This window comes from Leopardus geoffroyi, chromosome C2, assembly GCF_018350155.1.
Source record: "Leopardus geoffroyi isolate Oge1 chromosome C2, O.geoffroyi_Oge1_pat1.0, whole genome shotgun sequence".
In the NCBI taxonomy this organism is placed as follows: domain Eukaryota; kingdom Metazoa; phylum Chordata; class Mammalia; order Carnivora; family Felidae; genus Leopardus; species Leopardus geoffroyi.
Genome location: NC_059333.1, coordinates 37,017,035 through 37,024,627, shown reverse-complemented (window position 1 = coordinate 37,024,627; position 7,593 = coordinate 37,017,035).

Below are 7,593 nucleotides of genomic sequence, written 5' to 3'. Positions count from 1 at the left end.
CACTAACCACGAGATCATGACCTGAGCCAGATAACTTGAAACTTACCAATAACCATTTTAAAAATATATCAAAAAGCTCATCTTTAACTGTGGAAAATTTGACTTTACTAAAAAATACTTACATGTATGTTTTTATTCAACTATAAGCAAAAATGTTTATATAATATGATGTTATACTTCATAGTCTTATATTAATTTCCTTATAGTTTTCTATAAAAATATAGATTAAAAATTGAAATTTACTTAAAATAATTTTAGCCTATAGAGTGCTTAGTGTTAAAATTTTTATTTACAAATGAGTTATCATTAAAATTATTAGTAAATGATTCATCGGGCACATAAATATAAATTAAATGTAATAATTAAACTTTTACTGGAAGTGCATTTATCAGTGGAAAAAATGTTTATTAGTTATTTTAATTCGTTATTATCTGTGGATGAGAGTTATTCAATGCTAAATGGGATAGTGTTCATTCTGTAATCTCATTTTTCACTTTATTCCTGTTCTTCATAGTATGATGTTAATAAGTGGGAAACCCTTTGTCACTTATGTAAGTATTCAGGAATTAATTTTTCGTAGCACTATAATTCAGTTCTTTGAATAACTTCTGTAAAAAAAATGGGATTCGTCGTAAAAAGTAATTTAGATATTCCTTTAATTTTGCTGAAAGAGAAGAATGGATATTACCTGATTTTCAAAAGATATTTTTTTCTAGTTTTTTTAAAAGTATATTTATTTTGAGAGAGAGAAAGAGAGACAGAGCATGTGAGCAAGGGAGGGAAGAGAGAGAGAGAAAAAAAAGAGAGAGAGAGAGAGAGAGGGAATCCCAAACAGGTTCTACACTGTTAGCACAGAGTCAGATGAAGGGCTCGAACCCATGAGCCATGAGGTGATGACCTGAGAGGAAACCAAGAATAGAACACTTAACCAACAGAACCATCCAGGTGCCCCCAAATTACTTTATTACTCAATAAATAGTCATTCACTTTTCTAATTTCTTTCTCCCACCTGCTACAGGAAATACCTGTTAATACCTGCTTCAGATAATCTAGGGTATGGAGGAAAGCTTTAAGAACCTGTAATATCTGCAGTCTGGTAAATCTAGAGAGATGAGAGGGAAAGGACTTGTGCTGCATATACAGACCTGGTTTTCTCTTCCACATTCACAGTTATGAAAAACTTTTACTCGATAAGAAGATGTATAATAGATCAGAAAGAAGCCAGGACTCTTACACTATTGGAAGTAACGTTACAGTAGGGAGTGACTTAACATTTTCTCAATATTAACTTAACATCCTTTAATATGTTCATAACTTAACCTTGTCAATACAAACATTATCTGTGCATAGTTAGGCCTATTATATCTGAGACCATATTTATATCTATATGAATCACATAAATTTTTATGTATGCTTACAAAAATGTGAATTTACATATGTATCATCTTTTTGTACATTTAAAATAAATATTCATGGGGCGCCTGGGTGGCGCAGTCGGTTGAGCGTCCGACTTCAGCCAGGTCACGATCTCGCGGTCCGTGAGTTCCAGCCCCGCGTCGGGCTCTGGGCTGATGGCTCAGAGCTTGGAGCCTGTTTCCGATTCTGTGTCTCCCTCTCTCTCTGCCCCTCCCCCGTTCATGCTCTGTCTCTCTCTGTCCCAAAAATAAATAAACGTTGAAAAAAAATTAAAAAAAAATAAAAAATAAATATTCATTGTATTAAATGACAATATAAGACTACTTACTATATTTTGCTTAATATTATGGAAAGCTTTCTATATCAATATACATACTTCTTATATACATCTTTTTTCATTTCATGTGATACTTTTCTCAAAACTGCCTTAAACCTCAGAGTTGAGGACATTTGAATTTAAAGCAAAATTAATATTACAATTCTCTTACATTAGTTTTGTTTTGTTTTGTTTTGTTTTTGATTTCTGTAACATTGATTATTTCCCAGGGTAACTTCCTTCCTTCCATTTCTTTTCTGAAATTCTCTAAATCATTTATCATCTCACTTTTATATGTCTTATCAACTGCATTAGTTAGGATTCTTCAGAGGAAAAAAAACAAGATAATATATATAAATATGTGAGGAGTTTATTATGGGAATTGTCTCACATGATTATGGAGTTCCAAAAGTCCTCTAATCTTCCATTTGCTAGTTGGAGAATTAGGAAAGTGGTGTTATTCAACCTGAGTCCAAGGCCCAGAGAATCTAGGGACCATAATAAGTCCCAATCCTATCTGAGTGCAGAGGCAAAGAAGATGGATATCATAGCTCACTCAAAGAGAGCAAATTCACCCTTCCTTTGCCTTTTTTGTTCTGTTTGTGCCCCCAGCAGATTGGATGGTATCTACTCACATTGGATCTATTTACTTAGTCTACCAATTAAAATGCTAATTTCTTCCATAAACACCTCACAGGCACACCCAAAAATCATGTTTTACCAGGTATCTGGGCATCTCTTAGCCCAGTCAAGTTGACACATAAAATTAACCATCTAATTATCCATTGTTATATTGCAACTCTTCTTTGAATTTTCTTTCATGGCCTTTTTCTCTGTTATATTTTTTAACATTAAAAGGAACTTTTTTTCCCCCAGAAGATTTATTCAGCTTCTTACAGCAAATTGTTTTTTTAATAATCATTCTTTATGTGACTCAATTTTTAGATTGTTTTCCCTATTATTTTCTTTTCATGCACAGTAAAGTACTAAAGTAATTTTCAGTTACCCTTGTCTCATTTATTTCCTTCAGTATGAACTACAAATCCACATAAGCATTACCAAAATATAGGTAATACCTCAGTTCTGCTTTCTCACTCTTTCATATTTTCCTTTTAAGAAAGTAAGAAAAGTTTGTATATTATACTTAACTGGGAGACAAATAATACATTTTTAGCAATATATATCTATTGGACAATTGAAATATTTAATCCTCAAGATGCTTATTATGTTGTAATATAAAGAATGTATTTCAAATATCATATTGTTAGTAATTTTTGGTAATTTCAAGATTTTTATATATGATACTATTAGGAAGTTTTACCATATCCCTATGAATGAATTAAACAAGTGATGTTGTTCTTCCCTAGTTGCCCACTATTCAATTTATTTACTTAAATTTAAATCCTTTTATTCATTAAACTGTCTCATATGTGTTTTGTATTTATTTAGTGAAATTAATTTCTGAGTCTTATTTTGAGCTATGGAAAGACAAGAAATATTGAGCTATCTGCTTTAATCTCATAGTCAACAATATTTGCTTTTTTGGTAGCCAAAAAATACTAATATCATACAAATATTTATGCTCCTTCTTACTTATAGTATTTTTTCTTCCATACTATCTTTTTACTTTATTCCAATAAATACAGTGCTTGCAATAGTAAGAATACTTGCTCTATATCAATTATATTATCAAAATTAATGTGAATTAAGTGGAAGAATAAAATAAAAATAATACTTTGGCAATTGTTGAGATTATGCTTTATCTATTTTTTTTAAAAAGGTGTATTTTATTCTAATTAAATGAAGGTTTCCCAATGGATATTTTTACTGACTACCATCACAAGGCTAGTGTGTATTATTCGCTAAGAAAAGTATGCCAAAATAAGTTCTATATTCTACATTCTATTCCATTTTGTTCCAACATAAGTAAAGATCAAAAGGTTTACAAGAATGTTTCTTTTACAATTGTGGGTTTTAAAGTTTCTGGAAGAATAAATGAGACCACTAAGTATTACTTTAAATGGCCGTAATAGATAACACATCAGTTCTAATTTAACTGGTGCATAACCAGACCACCATATTTCATGTTTATATTTAGTTCTTTCTCTTATTAATGCTTATACTTACTACGAAAAAGTATATTACTAAGTATTTATATACAACTTCATTATCAGAATTTATACACTCAAGGCTATTTCTCTGTTTAATAATATATGTCTTAAAATATTTTTAAAAACACAATTACATATAATATTTTACTTTGCAAATGTTTCTATTTTATGGGAACTTTTTACAGCATCTAATTCTGTTACTCTTTGATTTTTAATGGCTTTTTTTGTTATGCTATGTGACTTGTGGAAGACAAACAAAAATAAGCATATATATTAATTGTATAAAATTTTAAATTCTTTACATGCATTATTACAACATTTTTAATTTTTAAAATTTTTTTTAACGTTTATTTATTTTTGAGAGACAGAGAGAGATGGAGCGTGAGCGGGGGAGGGGCAGAGAGAGAGGGAGACACAGAATCCCAAGCAGGCTCCAGGCTCCAAGCTGTCAGAACAGAGCCCGACACAGGGCTGGAACTCACAGACCTTGAGATCATGACCTAAGCCGAAGTTGGACACTTAACCGATTGAGCCACCCAGGCGCCCCACAACCTTTTTGATTATACAAAAATGAATTTATAGTTCATGCTCCATCAAAAAGAAAAGATTTCCTTAACACAGTAACAAATCAATTAATTAGGGCTCAGGTATATGTCTGAAGAAAATAGAACTTTTTCAAAATGGCACTATATAATGCTTTATCAGACCAAAAAAAAAGAAACAATGAAGCAAGGAGAAATTAGCACTAAGAAGGAAAAAGGTACATCTTTATACTTTGTTGTAAAATGTGAGATTATATCAGCTTCTATTAAATTATTATAATTTATTTGAAATAATTTTCCAGGGTGGACACTTCAGTCACCTATTTGTTCCTTCTCAATATGTGGAGGGGGCAGATAGAAAGAGAAAGGAGTGACAAACTTTTCTATAAACCATTCAGTGCCTTGTTGTGTCATTCATTTTCAGACACCAAAGGGTTTATCTTTATTTCCTGAAAAAATTATATTTGAATGAATATTCTTACAGATTCTAAATAATATTAAGCACATATTTTATTTATTTATTTATTTATTTTTCAACGTTTATTTATTTTTGGGACAGAGAGAGACAGAGCATGAACGGGGGAGGGGCAGAGAGAGAGGGAGACACAGAATCGGAAACAGGCTCCAAGCTCTGAGCCATCAGCCCAGAGCCCGACGCGGGGCTGGAACTCACGGACCGCGAGATCGTGACCTGGCTGAAGTCGGACGCTTAACCGACTGCGCCACCTAGGCGCCCCTAAGCACATATTTTAGAAATGATTTATTAGAATGAATGTGTCTGTGAGAATATACATCTATATCTTGGTATTGAAATGTATTGCTTCATATAAAAATGTCATTAAGTATATTTGGTGGCAGTATAAAATGATATAATCACTTTGGAAAACATGTTTCTCATTTGAAAAATATTTTCTTAGAAACAGATTTCTCATAAAATGAAAGTACAAACATCCTATGACCTACAATTCCACTCCTAGGTATTTACCCAAGAGAAACAAAAATATATTTATTCAAAGAATTGTATAAAATGTTTATAACAGCTGTTTACCTAATAATCAAATAGTGGAAATAATTATCCAATAGTTGATGAACAGATAAATTACGGCATATTCATATCATTTATTGTAATTCGGAAAGACATAACGAATGAAATAGCAACACATACAACAACATAATGAATTTTAAAGTAATTTTGCTCAGAATAGAACAAATCAAACAAAAAAAATATGTACTCTGTGATCCAATTAAAATGAATTTCTGGAATGGATAAAACTAATCTATGCTGATGGAAAACAGAGCAATGATTGAAGTAGAATGAATAGTTGACTGAAAAAGAACATGACAGAACTTACTGAGATGAGAAGAAAGGGTCTGTGTCTTAACGGGGATGAAGCTTACACTAATAGACACATACATAAAAATTCATAAGACTCCTTTCTTTCTTCCTTCCTTTCTTCCTTTTTCCTAATTTCTTTCCACCCTTCCTTCCTTGGCCTAATTAAAAAGCCATTAAGCAGAAGTAAGTGGGGCAGCAATCCATTAAAGTTCAGAAATTGCTTAAATACAGGGTATTAATGAATATGTAAATAAATACAAGGAAAATAATTAGAGCCAAATTTCACATTTGGAGAAAGGATTGTCAAATATGAAAATAGTGAATGCTAGAATAAGTCCTAAAGTAATATTCTGAACTTTGAAGTAGAGGTGTGAGTTCATAGGTATAGAAACAATTGTAGATGTTAAACTATGTTTGTGTGTATGTGTAATACCCCTATATATGAATATGCATTCATTTATTCCTTGACTTTATCCACTGAATGGCCTGGGACCGCAAGTTCCCGATAGAAATGAAAATACCTAAAATTCAGAACTTAGTCAATAAATATTTTCCACTGAAGGGAATTACCTTTCCTTGGAGAAATTATTGATTCCAGGACTGGTCTGGGAAAGAACCACATGGCTCTGGAAAACTTTATTGCACAAGAAAACAAGAAATATTTAAAGATTGGAGAAGACATATTGTAACAGTAAGGAAGTTAATTTAAAGAGGCTAGCACTGTCATTGGCTCAGCTGAACAAATTGAGTTCCAAAATAAATAATGATCATAATAGTATGTGTGTTTATCACACTGGATAAAATAGGAATCCACAAATTCAGAAGTAACAAATTTAGAAGAAATGATGAAATTAGAAAATTATACTTTAATATTGTAGCAATTAAATGCAGGCAAGTAACGTCAATTGTTGCTTAAGAGTGACTGGAACCTAGGGGTGCCTGGGTGGCTCAGTCAGTTAAGTGTCTAACTCCTGATCAGCTCAGATCATAATCTTTTGGTTCATGGTTTCCAGGCTTATGTCAGACTCTTTGCTGACAGCATGAAGCATGCTTGGCAATCCTCTCTCTCTTTCACACACACACACACACACACACACACACAAAATACATAAATACATACATACATAAACAAACAAACATTAAAAAAAAATCTGATTGGAACCTTGATGAGAAATAGGATATCTTCATAGTCTCTTTTTTTTTTTTTTAACTTTTTTTTTTTCAACGTTTATTTATTTTTGGGACAGAGAGAGACAGAGCATGAACGGGGGAGGGGCAGAGAGAGAGGGAGACACAGAATCGGAAACAGGCTCCAGGCTCTGAGCCATCAGCCCAGAGCCCAACGCGGGGCTGGAACTCACGGACCGCGAGATCGTGACCTGGCTGAAGTCGGACGCTTAACTGACTGCGCCACCCAGGCGCCCCATCTTCATAGTCTCTTAGGTGTGTACCCACAAAATATTTACCTATTTTAAAAAGGGGGAAAGAAGCAACTTTGCAGTAGGGAGTCTTTGCTTAAAGTACCTCAAGTAATTATATCAAACAATACAAATGATGGAACATATTCACATTGCATGGCAGCTATTGAGATACAATGATAAGAATACAAAATTATTCTTATAACATTTCTACTCAAAAAACATAATTTAAATCTAATCATGAGGAGATATGAGACAAATTAAAGAACATCCTAAAAAATACCGTCTGTAGTTTTCAAAAATATGTAGGATATTAAAGTCAAGAATGAACAAAGAATTGTTCTGGACTGAATGACATCTAAGGATACCATGCGATCTTGATCTGAATCTTTTTGATATAAAGTATATTATTGGAAAAATTTTTAGAATTTGAATTAAGTATCTGAATTAAAGG